Source organism: Alligator mississippiensis, chromosome 7 (assembly GCF_030867095.1).
Source record: "Alligator mississippiensis isolate rAllMis1 chromosome 7, rAllMis1, whole genome shotgun sequence".
In the NCBI taxonomy this organism is placed as follows: Eukaryota; Metazoa; Chordata; order Crocodylia; family Alligatoridae; genus Alligator; species Alligator mississippiensis.
Window position 1 is genome coordinate 79472656 of NC_081830.1, and position 19805 is coordinate 79492460.

At 46.1% G+C, this 19805-nt stretch overlaps 1 long non-coding RNA gene across 1 annotated transcript; it reads right to left on the reverse strand.

Annotated features, from left to right (window-relative positions):
* Nucleotides 1-2697: 2697 nt before the first annotated feature.
* LOC106738237 (uncharacterized) lies at nt 2698-15663 on the reverse strand. The gene is made up of 5 exons (XR_001373254.3): nt 15444-15663; nt 14538-14642; nt 11518-11683; nt 7781-7837; nt 2698-3506 (listed from the first exon to the last, which is right to left on the reverse strand). It is a non-coding gene; the product is annotated as an uncharacterized LOC106738237 (long non-coding RNA).
* Between the last annotated feature and the right edge of the window lie 4142 nt (nt 15664-19805).

The following is a 19805-nucleotide window of genomic DNA, read 5'->3' on the forward strand; positions in this document are numbered from 1 at the left end:
AGGAGGCTTGTCAGTGAGGCCCTAAGGGACTGTGACCGCAGGGAGAGGGGAGTTCAAGAAGAGTGGTTGCTCCTCAAGGGAGCGATCCTCAATGTACAAACTAAGTCTATTCCATCTCGGAGGAAAGGCAGCAAGAAGGGACAGCAGCCCCCCTGGCTCTCCAGGGACCTAGCAGACCTCCTGAGGCTAAAAAGAAAGGCCTACAAAGGATGGAGGATGGGAGTCACCTCCAAGGAGGATTATTCTGCACTGGTCCGGTCCTGTAGGGAGCAGACCAGGAAAGCCAAGGCTGCAACTGAACTCCAGCTAGCTTTGAGCATCAAGGACAATAAAAAGTCCTTTTTCAGATATGTGGGGAGCCGGAGGAAAAGCAGGGGCAACGTTGGACCCCTGCTGAACCAGATGGGGCAACTGACAACTGACGCCCAGGAAAAAGCCAACCTATTAAATAGGTACTTTGCGTCGGTCTTTCATCAGCCCCATGGGACGCCTGTGCCTGCTACAGGGCCGGGAAGTCCGGGTGAGGGTGATCCCCTGCCCTCCATTAATGCTGACTTTGTGAAGGAACATCTTGAGAAGCTGGATACCTTCAAGTCAGCCGGCCCTGACAATCTTCACCCCAGGGTACTCAAGGAGCTGGCGAGCATCATAGCCCAGCCTCTAGCGCGGATCTTTGAAAACTCTTGGCGCTCTGGTGTAGTGCCCGAAGACTGGAAGAAGGCCAACGTGGTGCCTATCTTCAAGAAAGGGAGGAAAGTGGATCCGGCTAACTATAGGCCCATCAGCCTGACTTCTATCCTGGGGAAGATCTTAGAAAAGTTTATTAAGGAGGCCATCCTTAATGGACTGGCCGACGCCAACATCTTAAGGGATAGCCAGCACGGGTTTGTTGCGGGTAGGTCTTGCTTGACCAATCTCATTTCCTTCTACGACCAGGTGACCTATCACCTGGACAAGGGAGATGAGATTGATGTCATATATCTTGACTTCAAAAAAGCCTTCGATCTGGTGTCCCATGATCGTCTCTTGGAGAAACTGGCCAATTGTCGCCTTGGGTCCCCCACGATCCACTGGCTGAAAAATTGGCTCCGGGGTCGGACCCAGAGGGTAGTAATTGATGGAAGTCACTCATTGTGGTGTCCTGTGACCAGTGGGGTCCCCCAGGGCTCTGTCCTTGGACCCATACTGTTCAACATCTTCATTAACGATGTGGACACTGGAGTCAGAAGCGGACTGGCCAAGTTCGCAGATGACACCAAACTTTGGGGCAAAGCATCCACACCAGAAGACAGGCGGATGATCCAGGCTGACCTGGACAGGCTCAGCAAGTGGGCGGATGAGAATCTGATGGTGTTCAACACCGATAAATGCAAGGTTCTCCACCTTGGGAAAAAAAACCCGCAGCATCCTTATAGGCTCGGCAGTGCTATGTTGGTTAGCACTATGGAAGAAAGAGACTTGGGGGTCATCATTGACCACAAGATGAACATGAGCCTGCAGTGCGATGCTGTGGCTAGTAAAGTGACCAAAACACTGGCTTGCATCCATAGATGCTTCTCAAGCAAATCCCGGGACGTCATTCTCCCCCTGTACTCGGCCTTAGTGAGGCCGCAGCTGGAGTACTGCGTCCAGTTTTGGGTTCCACAATTCAAAAAGGATGTGGAGAAGCTTGAGAGAGTCCAGAGAAGAGCCACACACATGATCAGAGGTCAGGGAAGCAGACCCTACGATGACAGGCTGAGAGCCCTGGGGCTCTTTAGCCTGGAAAAGCGCAGGCTCAGGGGTGATCTGATGGCCACCTACAAGTTTATCAGGGGTGATCACCAGTATCTAGGGGAACGTTTGTTCACCAGAGCGCCCCAAGGGATGACGAGGACGAATGGTCACAAACTACTACAAGATCGTTTCAGGCTGGACATAAGGAAGAATTTCTTTACTGTCCAAGCCCCCAAGGTCTGGAACAGCCTGCCACCGGAGGTTGTTCAAGCGCCTTCATTGAACACCTTCAAGATGAAACTGGATGCTTATCTTGCTGGGATCCTATGACCCCAGCTGATGTCCTGCCCTTTGGGCGGGGGGCTGGACTCGATGATCTTCCGAGGTCCCTTCCAGCCCTAATGCCTATGAAACCTATGAAACCTCTGTAAATAAATGAGAAAGCTCATTAGACAAGAGGTCACTCTATAGCATGGTGGGCAAGATGGCAGATCTGGCCGGCAGCCGGACTCCATTTCCCAGCAGCCCCTGCCTGTGTATATAGCCCCTGCTATAGCCCCCCCCCCAAATTCCCCATAGCACCCTATAACCACCCCTCCCAGCAGTGCCACCACTGTCACTGCCCACCCTGCACAAGCAGTGGCAGCTGAGCCTGCCCTGCTCCCACCAGGAGCGCAACCCCCCAGTACCCCCACCAAGGAGAGGCTGGTGCCCCTGGTGCCTGCCAGCACTGCTGGGGCTGGTCTCCATGGAAACCCTGGACCTGTACTATCACAGGGAAGCTGGGGTCTCCATGGAAACTGGCTCCGGCCACATGGACAGGGGCTGCTGGGAAATGGAGTCCGCTACCTGCCGGTTCCAACCCGCAGGCTGGACTTTGCCCACCCCTGCTCTTTAGAGCAAGTGATATATGGCCAGATCCTTATCCCTGAGGGTGAAACAAGGAGGTACAAACAAACTGGAATTCCTCGGCCTCTGGCTTGATGTGTGTGTGTGGGGAGGAAGGGGCTCCAGTTATGCAGGTTTCTGCGAGCAGAGTAGTTTAGATCGGTAACGAGCAGGACACACATTTGCCCTTTGGTTGGGTGGGCAACCAATCTTAGACTGGGTTCCTCCATTTTTAAACCAGTCTGTGTGTGCCGAACTTCTGTTCTGTTCTGGTTATAGACCAGTTTCCGATCACTTATACTGGTAAAAGTGCACTGTCTGTATCTGGCCCCAGTGATACCCCGCTGGCACAATTTAACGGGTGTGTAAATATGGGAGAAATATGAGCGGGATGTTTTGGCAATCCAGAAAGCCTCAGCCATTCATCGGCCTCTTGGGCAGTCATCAGATGATCATAGGTATTTTGGAACAGCCTGTTCTAATGTCTGCGGAGGCTCAGGCTGTTGTGGAACTGGCCACAGGCTTCAACTGGTACAAACTCCCCCATGGCTCCTGGTCCTTAATAAATGAACCCAAAGCAATAGCATAAGCATATCAGAGTCTATGGGTTACAATCTTCTATGCCTTCCAAATCTGTGTATTATTTTAATTCTTTTTATTTATAATGGAGTTATTCTGTATTCTCGCCAGCGTAAGAATGAAAGATTTGTGCTCAGTGTGTATGTGATTATAGTCAAAGGCACAGGAAATGTGCAGCTTTTCAGCGTTCTGAGGTTGTCTGGAGTTTCTCTCCGAGGGGATGATGGCCGAGAGATCTTTTTAGGTCAGTCCTGATTCTTGTATGTTGGAAGCTGGGAAGCTTCAATGGTCAAGTGGGAAATGAGGGTCTGGGGAAGAGAAGTCTGAAAAAGCAAACCTGGTGTTATAGGTGTGAGAGAAAAAAAAAACGGTTTAGATGATTTAGCTGTCTTGAGAATGACTGCAGACACAGTTAAAATGTTATCTTCTGACAAAGAAATTCCCTTTATCAGAACGTAGAGAATATTGCCTAATATATGCTGATTTGGGTAGAAAAAAAGTGTAGAAAAAAGACGTAGATGTAGCCTACAAAGCACTATTCTGTGGGGACATGTGAATCTTAGACTTACCCACTGCAGAAGAATTTAGGATAGGTTTTTTTTTCCTTAGTAATGGTCTAGTATCTCATTACTAGTCTCAAAAATATTTGGCTAAAAATTGTTTCTGAGGTTTGGGATCGAGTCCAGGAAATCCAGCAAGAGAAAACCAAAATCTAAACACAAGGTCAAACCTCTTCATCTCTGAGCTGTAGGGCGTTCCCCTTTCCTCCTGTCTGCCCAGTACAAACCATGGTGTACAATGGGAGCTCTTCTGGAGAAAGACCTTAGCAAAGAAGGAATTGGGAAGTACTTTCCAGAGGCTACCAGTGGTCAATATTTCAGCTAGTAAAACACAAGCTAGTATTTTTTTCCTCTGAGTTTCCCCATAATAACAAATGTTGTCTTTTAGGATTTCTTTTCTTTCTGCCCCAGCTGGTTTTGGGGCTTGGGCTGTTTCACTTTATGCACCCTTTTTTTCCACCCCACCCCCCACTCTGCTAGACTGTAGTAAACCAGCGCCTTGTTAAACATCTTTCATTTCAGTTCAGCTTTTCGCTTCCTGTTTGCGAGCCAAGTGTTGTGTTTTGTTTTTCCAAGTCAGCTGACACTCTGCAAATGCATTGCCTTCCAGTGAAACTCATTACAAAGTAAAATACAATGCATCTGCAGTGGAGGAAGGGCAAAGAAGCTTAGAAGGATCGTGTGCACCATGCCTCACACAGACACAAGGCTGCAAAGATGAATGTTATAACCTCAGTCACCTCCATAAACCCTGGAAACAGACTTCTGTAAATCCCCAGACAAACCTCTTTTGTGAAATGAAAGCATCCAAACGCTTTGTTGATCTGCACAACCACCACCCCCTACCCCCCACTCACCCTTCTGGGCTCCCTCCCGGGGGAACTGCTTTGGCACCCAAGCTATTGCACCTGTGTTACACAGGATGTGTTTTTAAGTGGATCCAATGGAGCTGAGGGGATTGTACAGTTTACTGTTTTTGTTACAGATACTGCTTTCATCAAGCACATTTTTCTATCCATCTTCAGCTGCACATGTGTTGCTGCGCATAAACACATGTACGGCGCCGCATATGCTTTCCAGGCACTGCAGCGTAAGACTTTCCAGCGCTATCTGAAACACTATCGGCTATTGTTTTCCTCCGCAATGAGAATAACTGGCTGGACCGCTCGGCAAACATTTGACTGTTGTTCTGGGAATTACGTTAGGGTCCTTTGGGATCCAAATTGTCATTGAAGAAAATAGCACAATTCATATGGACTTTAATGAGACCAGGAAGGTTTGGGGCAGTACAGGTCAGGTAAAGTATTATGGATGATATAGGTCAAACCTACACATCCTCGCAGGCTCCCCTTTTTTAACACATGGTCCTTACCGAATAGTGGAAGCCCCTCAGTGCAGGCAGTTAGGGCATTGGACACCGCCCATCCGGTCCCGAGCAATCCTGGCTATGACCTTCTCTCTTTGAGAGCATGCTTTGCTGTGTTATTTTCACCTAAGATCAATAGCTTCTGTGTAAAAGAGCCAATTTAAAAAGACTCAGCTTCACAAGAGACCCTGGCTCTCCATGCTGGTCGTATTGTCTCAGTGTGAATCTCTCCCACACTAGCCAAGCAGGGAGGATTGAAAATAATTGCAAGAGCGAGGAACTCCTAAGGCTCAACATACTGGGAATATCAAGCTTCTGTCTGAAAATGCAATAATGCTGTTGACTCATTCCTCCAGGCCCTGACATATAAATTAGATAACAAACCTGACCTATGACTGTTTCCCTGTTTCCCCAAGAAATTGGCTGGAGCATGACAAATATGCCTTTCAACACACCTCTGCTGTTCATGAGAGAGCAATGGGAATAGCAGAAAGGCTTATGAATACCTTATGGAAAATAAGACTCCACTTAAAGCAGAAAACCCCTACCACCAAGAAATTCTTGGAAGTCCATTCCAGCACTTAGGAGGAGCCATGGATGTGCATCAGAGACAAGATCTTAGTCCCAGACACCTGTCTGCCCCACCTATTAACGTAGGAAGTGAGATCAGATCTACAGATCATTAAGGCTTAACGTAAATGCATGTTACACATATAGTCATTAGTGGAAGTTTTGTTCTTTTACTCTTTCCAAAGAAAAGGACTTAGGGCTGTTCCTTTGTTTTAAGGCAGGTTTCAGTTTTGCAAACATGAGGAATTGGCTGACAATGGCATGAGATGTCCCTCCAATTCCTGGGCTCCTTGAGGAGACTGTAACACGGATTCCACATGGGAGGTCCATGTAGCAATGCCATGAGATCCCCGGTTGAGCTAAGGTTATGTTAGAGAAAGCAAAATAGCAGGGCAGTTTGATGTCACTGATAGTGATGGTTTTCCATTAGGGCTGTGCAAAGCTTTGGTCGCTGATTTGATTCGGCAGAGATTCGGCCTGATTCGGTGGCCGAATCTCCAAATCAAATCAAAGGAACCTTTAATCTCTCCGAATTGAATTGGAACCTTCTGAATTGATTCAGAGAGAGTTGGAAAGATCCAGCGATTCAGACATAGACACAGCTTTAAATGTTTTTTCTACATACCTCTAGGTAGCAGGTGGTTCATGAATGCTGCGATGCTGGGTCACATGGAGTGTCCCACAGAAGTGCGGGAGCTCCCCAGCATGCTCAGCAGCAGTCCTGGAAGTGGACCAGAAGCACTTCCAGTCCACTTCCGGGTTCGTCCCGAGCATGCGTCCTCCCTCCTCCCCCCCCCTCCCCCTCCGGGATGCTCCATCCATCCCAGCATTCACGAGCTGTGCTTGGTACCTCGAGGTATATAGAAAAAACATTGAAAGCTGTGTCTATGGCTGAATCACTGATTCTCTGAATCAGCATCGAATCTTCAGATTTGGATTTGGCCGAATTGAATTGGGGACAGTGATCCGAATCAACAAAGCGAATCGCTGTCCCTGATTCAGGCCGAATCCAAATTCAAATCGAATAGGGCCCATTTTGCACACCCCTATTTTCCATGCATAATAAAACTATTCCATTGCTTGTCATGGTTAGATATATCTGCTTGCTGATACATCTCAGAGCAGCTCATCACAAAATTTCTATAGATGTCCCTGATTCACTGCTCAAGATTTTTGACTCATTATTAGCTGGTGAGGGGAGAAGGAGAGTTTCAAGAACTCATTTGTTTAAAATATCTGTAATACATTTCAAAAGACATAACATGTACAATTGCATTCTGTGGTCTAAGCTAAAATATTTCCCTAGGTCTGTGCAACCTTTAAGGTTGTGCAGAATTAAACAGGCTCAGTTCTCCACTGCGTCGCAGTTGGGGTAAGCAGCTGTGCTAGTGAAAAGTGGAAAGCACAGTTTGCAGCTTGGTGAATCTCACCCATCCCATACCTCTGAGATGATCCAGACCTCAGGAAAGGTGGTGAAAAATCCATCATTACATTGCCTGGCTTGGTTAGGTTGGGTGTGAATTTCAAAAGGTGTGGGGCTAGCAAAAGTCTAGAGCATACTTCTATTTAGTTGCCTTGTCAATGCTAGTTCAAGCAGATGGTGTACGCTAGGAGAACCATGCTAAAGTGCAAAGTGCTAAGCTGGAATAGAGAAGTCCTTACTGGTGAGGGCATCTAATGTCAGTGTCCAGGATGGCCCATCTGCTGATGTCTGCCAGTGACAGATATAGCTCACATGCCTATCATGCCCTTCTGGATCAGATTCTTGCCTGCCATGTAGCCCTTGAAAATAGCCATGTCCAAGTGAGTTGTGTACCCTGGGGAAATCACCCTCTCAGACACATGTGCTTGTGCTAATGGAAATATTGGAGAAGTGGCAAAGCACTCCATATATTGGGCCATGTGAGGATGCCCTGCAGCATCCAGGCTGTGGCTGCCAGGCATGGGGAAGGATCTTTCAGTCGAACATGAGCTTGTGAATGCCTGACTACAGCTTTTGGCAACATTTCACCTCACTATGGCATGAGCATGCATTTTCTCCCAACAGATTATTCAGCTTTCTCCTTAGGGACTGCTCCTGCATGTTCATACACAGACCCACCTCATCTTCCCATGCTTCCCCAAGGTGGGTGATGCAGTCTGTTCAGGGATTGCAGATCTGCAGAGACAAGAAAATGAACGGCAGGTGTGGCTGCAGATTGCAAAGCAGCTCTCGCCTGCACTTGTGGACTGATTATGTAAAAGCGTCCGAGGAGCCAGAGTATGTCAGAGAGTCACTTACACTACCCACGGTGCTCAGTCTTCCCCACCCAACCCAGGATCAACCCCAGTGTCTTCCCACCGCCCTGCTTCTTCAAGGCCCACAGGTACCTCGGCAGCGCCACTTGAAACCGAGAGGTTCAACCTGAATTTAACAAAGGTGACCAACTTGGAAACCACCACCATCATCTTAGTCGTGTGATGTGAGTAAAACCATTACACTAAGCAACTCCATTTCCTTCTCTCACACCAAGAACAGTAACATTTCTGTAAGGTGTCTGCTTCTACTGGGAAATGTGACCTGCAATTTAAAAATGGCTTTGATGGCTAGCAAAATGCAGAACGCCTGACTTTTGCCTTGCACCCTTTTGGGAGGTATCTCTGCCCCTAGCTCTCCACCCGCGTCTATGCAGTCGGATGGGAAGGAGTTTGGAGGGATGGCTGGTCTAAGAAATATTAGTTTGGTCCATGTGTAGGGTACAGACCTATTCAGTACTCAATGCCCTGTCGCACTGGTGTCTGGGTGAGCAATGGAGCAGGTTTCTTTGCAGCGATGGCGGTGGGTATGTCCCTTTGAACTGAACTGCATGGGGACAGAAGAGGCACAGCAGATTCGATGAGAGCAAAACTCATGTGGTCTGCGGATGCTTGGAGGATTTGGCTATTCGGGGCTGTTTGATTTAGCAGCTCGGAGAGGCACCATCAGGGTTCATATCAGAGCCGAAGCAACCCCACCATGAAATAAAGCCGTTTCCAGGCACTCGGCGTAATAACAGCATCCGACCGTTTCCTTTTCTCTTCTAAGGGGCTGGCTTGTTGGCTCATTATGTTACTGGAACATGAAGGCTGCGCGGCTGACAAGGAGAGGAAACTCTGGCTCAGCACTTTCCAGCCCCCAGCCCCCACTCGGCTTTTCCCCTCCATCCCCAGCCTTTACTGCAGAACATCGGCTGCTGCCTAGCAACGGCACCGTGGGCGATGTCACAAGGACTCAGACGACTGTGAAAGGGGAATAAACAACGCTTCCTGGATTTGTCTAGTGCTGCAGCTGTGGGAGGCTCATTGGCCTACCAGCATCTGTCAGAGATATTTTCAGAAACCAGGCTAATACAAAAGACTCTGACTGCAATATTAATGATAATCTCCATGCTTCTGATCTGTTAGACTCTCTCTCTCTGTAGCCAATACTCAGGGCCTCGCTAGCTGCTGCAATTTCAATGCCCGATGCCGAGACCAAAACAAAACCTCTGGTATGGTTAGCCATTTTAGGACTTAAAATATATCTATCTATCGATAGAGAGATATAGTTTTATATATCTATTTTTATATCTATATCTATCTATCGATCGATTGATCGATCGATCGATCGATAGATAGATCTTAGATTTGATAGATAGATAGATTTTTATCTATAGATAGATAGATCTTAGATTTTATATCTATATCTATCTATCTATAGATAGATGGATAGATTTTTATATATCTATTTTTATATCTATATCTATCTATAGATCTATAGATAGATAGATAGATTTTTAGTTCTATATCTAGATAGATAGATAGATAGATAGATAGATAGATAGATAGATTATCCAGGTTATCATTAAACATCTTATATAATGATAAGGATTGTATCACACCCATCTGCACTTCGCTGAGCACAAGGGGCTGTGGTTCTGTAAACTCAGAGTAAAAAGTAGACAAGATCCCCCAGCTGGGTGAAAAGACCCCACACACATATATTGCAGCCATTCAAAGTGTCAAAGGCTCAGGAGATTATGATTTCATAAAGGATTTTCAGCCTCTCCGGCAAGAAGTTTCACTATGCAGTGATGGAGAGAGATGTGGACCTAGGAAACAAATGCGTTTTTCACCTCCGCTAGGAATTGCCATATTCCTCACATCTTCTGCTGTGATCTTTAGTGCTAGGTGGAAAACCTAGTTCAGAGTCTCTGGTCTCTGATATCGAAATCATCAGACAAAGGGAAGAAAGAACTGGAAGAGGCAGGCCGGCTTTCCAAACAGACTGCTGCAGGGGCGAATGCAGCCGAGAATGACAAGCTCTGCTACTGGGAGAGACAGAAGAAATCCACCATTTACCACTTCATCAAGAGGTGCAGCTTTTTAAAGGCCCTGAGAGGCCTTTAAAATATCCTGTAGCCACTGGGTCTTTGCCATTGCTCCAGAAGACAAACTGTAGTTAAAATCAATGGCTTTTGAGGTCATTTTATATATCGATAATAAATGAAGGGTTAGAGCTGAAACTCTTGCTCCCAGTCGACACTAAGCCATAAGGGACAAGAAAAAGCTGAGGGAAGATGTGGTGTTGTCAGACCGAGCGCTAAACAAGGTGATGCTTATCATTATACACACATTTTAGGATTACATGATATTGCATCGTGGCATGTCAAGATATGGCAATGGCAGTTCCACATTGGGTGCATCTACATGTGCCAATTAATGCATCTTAAATCAGGTGAAAGCACCTTAAAAGGCACACACCGACACATGTGCACCCTTAATATACCTTAAAAATGGTGATTTTAGGCTATTCATGCCTAAATTTGATACCTGCAGAAGCAGGTATCAAATTTAGGTGTGAATACCTAAAGTGCATTAACACATGCATAGACACATTAAGGCTCATTACCACTATGTATGGGCTGCCACATCAGTCTACGCACACAGATGCGCTTTAACATGTGCATGTGTAGACTTAAGCCTAAATTGCCTTAATGCGCATTAAATTGAGGCATGCCTAAATGCACATGTAGACACACCCATTATGTCCTACTGACTCGGTCCTGTGAGGCTTAATTTTATAAGTGGGAACTCTACTTTGTGTCAATTAAATTCTGGTTTACCTTGTGGTACAGATAAAGATCCAGGATTGTCCCATTCTTTGCAATACGGACTGGCTGTGCAGTAAGGATCTGCTGAGCAATGAATGTGGAAAGTGGCATGAGCACGAGGCCTAACATGAGCCATCCTGATGACCATCATAAGAACTGAATCTGGTGTCATTTGCTCACCCCAAAATCTTCCATCAAAAGCAAGCTCAAATAATTTAATTTCTATAAATAGTCTCCTCAGACAAAGCCACCATAGTTGTTGCTATATCCATGCAAGTGAACACATGCAAAACTAAAACTAGATACATTTCATACCATGGTCATATGACCCAGGTTCTTGCATGTGTAGTTTTGTACAATGGAGAAACAAGCACCTGGGGAAACCCTGTGAGGTGGGGGGGGGGGTCACACAGTGCCCAAGAGCAGGGGAAGCATGGTACTGGGAGTGGTGGTGCAGGGGGGGAGCACCACCCTTGCTGGGAACCAGTAGGTGGGAACCACTAAACAGTTACCCCAGCTCACCTACTGTCACCAGGCACTCTGTCCACCCCAGTTCTTGGTCTTAAAAAGCCAGCAACAGCCAAGAATTGTTTTGGAGTTCTTGGCATGGACATAGAGCTGGGGCGCAGACTCTGCGGGAGTGGCGTTATGTTCCCCTCCTAACTTGGTGCCTGGGGCAGGTGCCCCTCTCATCCACCCTGAATTAAGATACTGATTTTGTACATACCCAACTGGGGCACACGGATGTCCTGCCACTTCGTTTAGCACAGCTGTTGTTTCAGAAAAGCAGGTTTATTGTACGTTCAAAGCTGCCCCTTTCAGACTGCAAGCTTCTTGGAGAGGGACCATGACTTCAGATGCATGTTGTTCATAGCTGAGCAAACCATCAACCACTAAGAAATAAATATGAATTAATACATCAAACCAAACTTGTTCCTGGTACAAATCCACTGAAAAAATGTTCTCGTGTAATGGAACGTTTGCCCGCAGAGCAGGAAGATGACGTGATGCTTGGGTTACCCACTAGCAGAGATACCGAATCAGCCTCTGCGGTTTTTACCTTATTTAATAGCGGACCGTGTGACTTAACGATTTTAGCCTTATTAGTATCAGCCACTGAAAGACAATGAGCCTGTGTTGGTTTACACCAGCTTGGGTTCTGGCCCCAGGCTTATGATGTTGCTGCGGAAACAACACTTTTGGAGACTGGAGTTTCTGGGAATGATATAACCTTGTTCCCCACGTCGGTTGTCTGGCTGAGCTCTATGTCCCCGAGCAAAGAACAAGGGGACAGGCCTTCCCAATACTGCACTGTATTGTAATTCCAGGATTGGTCCTAAGATGGCAGCTTCACACAGATTTATTATGAATTGGCTAAGCACAAGGAAAATACCCTACCTGTGAGCATAGAAGCAAAGACCCGAGCCAAACCTGCATGGGAGCCATCTGTACATTTAAATACATGTTTAACTAAATGAAGGAAATGGAAAATATCATGCAGCTCTTAAGGCCACTTACGGATTTCTGTTCAAAAGGTCTCTCTCTCTTACCCACACTGTATATATCTGAATCTCAATTCTTATTTTGCTCCCTTCTTATCCAGGAAGGTGAGGGAGCATAGGACAATTTCGTTTATGGCACTGTTCATTTCTGCCCACATTGAACTTCATTGCTTGTGTTCCTCACTTTGCAGAGGGGTTTTAATATCACCCTGCCACTTTTTCTTTGTTGTGCGCTTTCCATGCGGCCCCTGAGCAATGGGACCTCTCAATCTCAGTTTAACAGACCCTTCTCTTCTCTCTCAATGTTTACTTCTCAAGGCTCACCACATTCATCCCTGTTAACAATTTGCCTTCTCGACCCTATTATTTATTTACAGGGGAGTGAAAGATAGAAGGGAAAATGGATAATTAAAGGGAGAAGAAAAGGAGGAAACAGCAAATACCAGCTGTTCTAGGTCTCCCTGCTTTATCTGTGCCATAAAACTCCTTGAACTATATTAATCTGTGCCTTACACAGTTCAGAGCATTTGAATCTACGTCCAGTTGTGGATTCCTAAAGTCTTCTCGAACACAGCCAGCATTTTTCTGTGTGTGTGTTTGTAGCGAGCCAACCCACCCTGTGGGCCTGATCTCAGATGGGAGCTGGCAACACATGTGTATCGTCAAAAACAGCAGCAATGATAATCTAGTTGTGCTGTATTTCTTGCCATTGCTCAAGCCCAAATCAGAGCAATGGTAATGCTGTCTAAGTGGCTTTCATTGGTTCAACATTTTATCAAGGTCATTCGAACTTGTTTTTGCAATGTTATTTTCTAGTCTGAAACTTCTTAGCAGAGTTTACAGTTCAACACTAGCCAAGGCCTTTTCAAGGACATTGGAATTTGATGTCATATCATGTTACTTTATGGTAAAGGCTTTTGGAAACCTCTTCCTCCTCCTTAATTACATTCGTGTCTCTCAGGGTTGTAGCATGACAATTTCCCTTGAAAATTACCATTCCTTTTGTAATCTGCAGTGGGATCTCGGACATGACCAAACAGAACTGAATTTCCCATTAACTCTTGTCTTGAACTCTTCCCTCTCCTCCCTGACACTTTTCCAGAGCCGTCTAGCCTTTCTGCATGTGTATTTATTTTAACAGATCATATCCCAGATCCAATGCTGTAGTTTTGATCTGTTCTGCAGGTTTACATGTTTCTTCTGACGTTCTTCCTCTGATACATTTCTAGTCCAAAGACAGTCCTTGAAACTACAAGATGAATACAGCTCATTTCTTTTTACGCTGTCATTACAAATTAGTACAGTGTGACAGTTCTCTTTGGGGTTGCTAGAATTAATGTAATGTTGTAACGGGGTGGTCTGTCCCATTAAGAAGAGGGTCTATGTTAAAGACCTGCAGTTGGGGACAATTGTGCTAGCAAAGGAGTGTTAAAACCCCAGAGGAGAGACCAGAAGGGAGGCAGGCTGTAAGGGAAGCACTGACAAGGAGGAGAAACCAGGCTGTGGTGCTGGGGAAAAACCAGAGTGGAAAGTGGCTCTTCTCACATCCAGAGAGGACAGGCTTTAAGTTTGTTCTGTTTGTGTTGTTAGAGACTGGCGTTTGTGTTATGGAAACAGAATTGCCTGAAGCAGTTTACTAATGGCAGAGTTAAAGGCAGCAGAGTAAAGGACCTGCTCGTAGGTGGTAGAGAGCGTGGGCAGCTTCAGCCCCAGCCACTGAAGGATGGATACCAAAGTCTTGCTAACATGAGCGGAGGGCCTGCAGCAGCAGTTTCAGCAGATTACACGAGGAGCGTCAGCAGATCATGCTTTGGCTACTGGAACAAGGGTAGTCCAACATGCAGGTTGGTGCCACTATGCAAGTCCAGGCAGAGGAGGTGTTGGGGGGGCAGGGGGAATCCTTGCAAAGATGGGGCTAAGGGATGATCCCAATGCTTTTTTGGAAACTTTTGAATGGATGTCCAGAATATACCAATGGCCCCAAGATCAGTGGGCCATGAAGCTGGCCCCTTATCTGACAGGAGAAGCTCAGGCACCATATTGGACCTTGGGAGCCATGGCTGCATGGGACTATGAAATCCTCAAGCCTGCCATTTGAGGCCACCTGGGTTTAAAGGAGTCATACAGATGCCAGTTCAGGGAAGAATGTCTAACCCAGACTCCTAGCTCTGAGCCTGGAGGATCGGTGTACTCACCAGCCTAAATCAGAGTCACACCCAGCCAATGAGACAGTAGACTTAATTACCTTGGAGCTGTTCTGGAAGATATTACCAGGGAATGAGCTTGCAAGCACTAGGTCTGAAGAGTCAGGGAGGCAGTTGGCATAGCTGAGAACTTCCTAGAGGCCAAACTGGAACGCAGAAAATACTCTGTTGGACCAAAGGGCCTGAACCAAACCAGAGGAGGACTTTCTATGACTAGGGGCTCTTTGGTGCGTGGTCCTACCCCATGCCCTAGAATCCTGCCTTGATCACTGTGAAAGCAAGGGCTGGCACAGCCACATAGGGCCAACCATGGGATGACCAAAAAGGATCACCTCCAGGACGTGTCACCACTATGAGAACAAGGGGACCTCTTAGTCTGTTTTACTTGTGGGAAACTGGGGCACTGGCACAAGGACTCTCCACTGATGGACTTCAGGTATGTGCAGATTTGGACCTCTGAGGTCCATACAGAGACCCCAGGGCAGAGAGGAATGTGGTTCCAGTTAAGTTAGGAGATACCCAGGTCCTGGGCTTAGCAGATTCAGGCTTTGGACCAACTTTTCTCCATGCACGACTTGTGGTCCTCAACTAGCTGGTGATAGTTGAGTATATGTATGTGACCTGCATCCACTAGGATGCCAGACCCTATCTCAACACAAAATAAGGCTGTCAGCATAGGCGACTTATGGGGGGGGGCATATACCCCCTCCCCCGGGATTGGCCACTGCCGCAGCTTCTGTGGGCAGTCACTGCTTGCCACCTGCCCCACCCTCACCGCCGATGTCACCACTGGCATCTGCAAGCAGTCCCCACTTACTCCCCACCCTCACTCACTGCCGATGCTGCTGCCTACAAATTATTCCCCCCCAGTCACTGATCATTCATGGCTGTCAGTTGTGGGCCCGAGAGTGGAAATAACAGCAACAGTAGCCCGACATATTACCCACCTAGTGGTGGTGCACTGGGACTGGGGCCCAATGACCAAATTGCATCAACTTGCTGAAAAATTAGGAAGGACTTCAGTAATCATAAACTTCAAGAAAGCTGGTGAGATGAAATATTTCCCTCTGACTCCAAGTTGTTCAGGCCTCGGCCTAGACCACGTTTGAAATGCTGATGGGGCAAAAGAGAAAAATATCTGTGAAAAGACCCAAGACCTGCAGAAGAGTGAGGACATGAAACAGAAAATGGCGTTCCTACACTAAAATCTTCAATTTTTTCCTGAGGTTCAAATTCACATCTAATCACCATTGTCTTCTTGGCAAAAAGCAGCTTCCAAAGACATGGCAGCAGGGCAGTTAGAACTGGATCCATTGGAATGCATCTAGGGTGTGAGTTCAAGCGTCTTTCTGGACTTGTGTCCCCTCCCAATCCCTGCCCCAGCTGACCCAGATGTGCGATACTTGGTCACTGGAAAAGGAAGACACGTTGACTGGACATGATATTATCCACAATTCTAACTTTCGTGCTACAGATGCTGTCATACTTTGGCAATGAGAACCCACTGATTCATGTAGGCTAGCATCAGATCTTGGACTTACAAAGGGTCTTTTAGGAGTTAGATAACCCAGCAGCTTGTTAATGGCCTGCACTGTATCGTATTATATAACCAAACAATAATAAACCTGGGCTCCTATGACATTGCCCAGTGACAAAAATGTGAAGAAAATGGAGATTACTATGAGATTCTGGCCCACGTAATTATTAGTGCCAATAATTCAAATTGGCATTGTTAGTCCCATTAGAGAATAACAAATGAGTTATTATCTACCAGAACTAGCTGAATAGAATAAATAAGGACTTGCAAGTCTTTCCACAACTTGATGTGGGGAGCTGACTCTGTGGTCGAAGTGAAGATCATCTTCATTTTTTGTTTGCATGTTTTTTGTACAGCTGCTGGCTTATTTGTAAAACTGTCTGGGAGTCCCACCGAATTAGAGAGCGATGATTCATCAGAAGTGTGTTATTCATTAACCTCCATTTGTTAGTCCCAGCTCTGTTTTTTTAAACGTTGCAGTCATCTGACAATAAAACAGAGCAGACTTCTGATTTAAATGATCAATCCTATGCCAGAAATAGGGAACACTCCAGGCAACTGGAAGGGATAGTTTGCTAAACATCCAAAGGGTGAAATTTTTTGGCATACATTTATGAGGTGACTGTTGGCAACTAATAGGCTTTGCTGTAGACACCAGGATTGACTTGCCAATGACCCATGATCAGAAAAGAAGGAAAATATTACCTGACAAGTCAAATGATTTCCAGTGTAACCACTTCCATGAGCCATGATATAGAAAATAAAACACTAAGCAGGCTTATCCGCCACTTGAACCCACTCAAGAGATGGGGTTTTGTGAGGGGCTCAAGAGGAAGGGAGTATCAAAAAACATGATGCAGAGGCAAGGAAGGAAAGAAAGGAACAGGTAAGTTTGCATATTAATGGACAGATGGATAGCAGTGCTGGAACGACATGAAACAGCCTGGCCTCATACAGTGTCCAGTGACTTTGCAGCTCTAGGGCAGGTTTGCTGGTTGAACAATCTTCATATAAAAGAAGATGGTTGAACAATCTTCATATAAAAATCTAATTTTTGCCTGTTTCTTCTACACTTGTCCCCAGTGGCAAACTCTGCGGGAGAATGGGAGGTGTACACGCAGTTCCCAGAGTGCAGGGGCCTGGGGGGTGCACAGGTCCTGAGAGTGGGGATGCAGTGCGGGGTAGCAGCCTTTCCCATGCCGGGATTGCTAAATAAGTCCTGGCTGCTGCTCTGCTTGCCCCAGCTGTTGCTCTTAAAGTGGCAGCAAGCAGCGACTGTTTTGGAGTCCCCGATATGGGAATGCTGGATTCTGCAGGGTTTCGGGGCGATTCTGGTGCCCCTCCTAACTTGGCAACTGGGGCAGGTGTCCCCCTTGTGCCCCCCTGGTTATTGTACTGCTTATTCCTTCTGCTCATATTAGGGCACATAGTATTAACAAAGAGAAGGAGACAGGCTTCCTTTCCCCTGCACTCAGAAGCCTAAAAGCCAGATGAAGTTGCCCTGGCTTTTATTTCATTATAAGAAAGGTACTTGTCTCAGGTTTTAATTAAAAACCTTTGCCCCAACCCAAACACACACCTCCTCAATGTATATTAAATAGCTTAATTTTCCCTCTGCTTATAGTGCCCTGTAATGAGTCCTATTTATTATGTCATCAATGTTATTACTCTGATGATATAGCGCACTGGAGGGCCTCAACAATGAACTGCAATAAAAGGCATTAAAAATAAAGGGTGCTTTCTGGCTGTTTTGGGGTTAGCCTAAGACTAGATTTTTTTTTTTTTGTTCTTCTCTCATTTTTAAATAATGAAAGAGGTCCTTGGGGGCACCTTGGAACATTAATTAAAAATGCTTTCCTCAGACATTCCTTTCTAACAGTCCTGGGAATCTTACAAGTCTGGTGAACTTGTCGGGGTTGGCTGGTTTTCCAGTTGGCTTGCTTCATCTGATCTGAGAGCAGGTATCCCACAGCTTGCAAAGTTCTGCTCTTGATTTACAAGGGCCTGAGGTCTCTGATTAAAAAATCAGAAGTTTTGAAGCAATGCCAACATTTCTTTCTGGCAAATTTTCTTTCTTAGTTACCCATTAGGTATCATAAACTATTAACAAATCCCCCACTGATTTTCCATGCTGCTTCATGGTCAAAGCTCTTAAACATGTTCCATATTGCAACTTGATTGGGTTTCTTTCAAATGAGCAACTTTATCTTCTTTATTCTTTTTCTTTTTTTGATTTTAAGGTCAAGCTTTTTATTTTATTTTATTTTATTTTATTTTATTTTTGTAATTGCCATTCCACTAATGTTTTGTAAATCATACACGCACACACACACAGAATTGATAGCATGCACTCTAAGCCTGCAACTTTCTTTGCAAATTAGGTACAGTTTGCTCCTTCCTTTCCAAAGTACTTGGTGCTTGCATAACTTCAGCCTGGATTTTTAAAATTTGACCCTTAAAGATGGATTTTTTTCCTGAATAATTAATATCATCATTCTCTGAGATCATCTTCCCTCTTCCCTCTCTCCTCAACCCCTTCCCCCCCCCCTCCCCAATGCCCACCCACCTCCTAACTTCAGCCCAACTCCATGAATTCTCTCTCTCAACAGACTCAGGAAATAACATGCTCTTTTAGAGACTGCCTTGATCTTTTTTCTATCTGTTGGTTTTAAAGAAACTTTCAGAATCTTTCAAATCCTCTCTGAGATCTCACTTTTAAATGTCTTCTTTTTCCCATTTAGCATCCTTATTATCATCAGCGATGGAATAAACTAATTCTAGAGAACAGTATAGATAGGATGGAAAAGACAGATAATGTTCTCTCTGCAACAGTGTAGCAACATATTTTACAGACCACCAAGGACAGATACTGACTGGATTGGCTCAGACTGTCTGTAGTGTCCTGATACACCAGAAGGACTTCTCAGTGGGTGCTGACAGAAGTGATATTTGTCACGTGATCAGACCCTTGAAAGTGTTCTACAGCCATACCTTGACAGAAGTGCATGGCTGAAGAGTGCTTTAAAAGTGCCCGATCTTGCCACAAATTAACCCTCATTTAACAAGGGTTCAGATGAAGGTGCTTCAAAGTGGAGCGCCTTCATTAACTTCTGTTTGTCCCTGCTGATTGCAGGATGGGAGGGGGAGAAGGGAGAGGAGGGAGCTCTGGTTTGGGGGTTTTCCAGCCTGCAGTGGAGCAGGGAGGGATGGGTGGATTGGAGCCCCCCTGAGGTGGGGGGCTCCAATCCATCTCCTCTCATGTGCAGGCTGAGAAAACCCCAGACTGGAGCTCCTTTCCCTCCCTTCTCCTCCTCCCATCTTGCAGACAGCCCTGGATCGGGGGGGGGGAGGCTAGGGGAGAGAAGCTGCAGACAGGCAGCTCGTCCTTGATCAACTCCAAAGTGGAGCTCAATCCCCCACCCCTCTGACCCAATGGGGAATGTCTGTTGGGTTGTGGGTGTTGCGGTAACTCATGGCACTTTCTGTGATGCACCATGAGTTACAGTGGGGAGCTGCACATCTGTCAGCATCCACTATGAGGCTTTGTAAGGAAGATAGCCCTGACGGAGCAAGTACTGCTTTGCCAGCCCCTTCCTTCTCAATATGAGACTGCCAGGGATTACTTTTGATCCTGTGGATTAACAGAGAAGGTGGACAGGAGATCTCTTGCTTCATGGAAGAGGACAAACTGCCTCCTCACAAGTATTCTACTGAGGGAATCGCCCTGTGTGTGTGCCTGTCATAGGACATGGAAACCTAGGTGAGGTTCTGC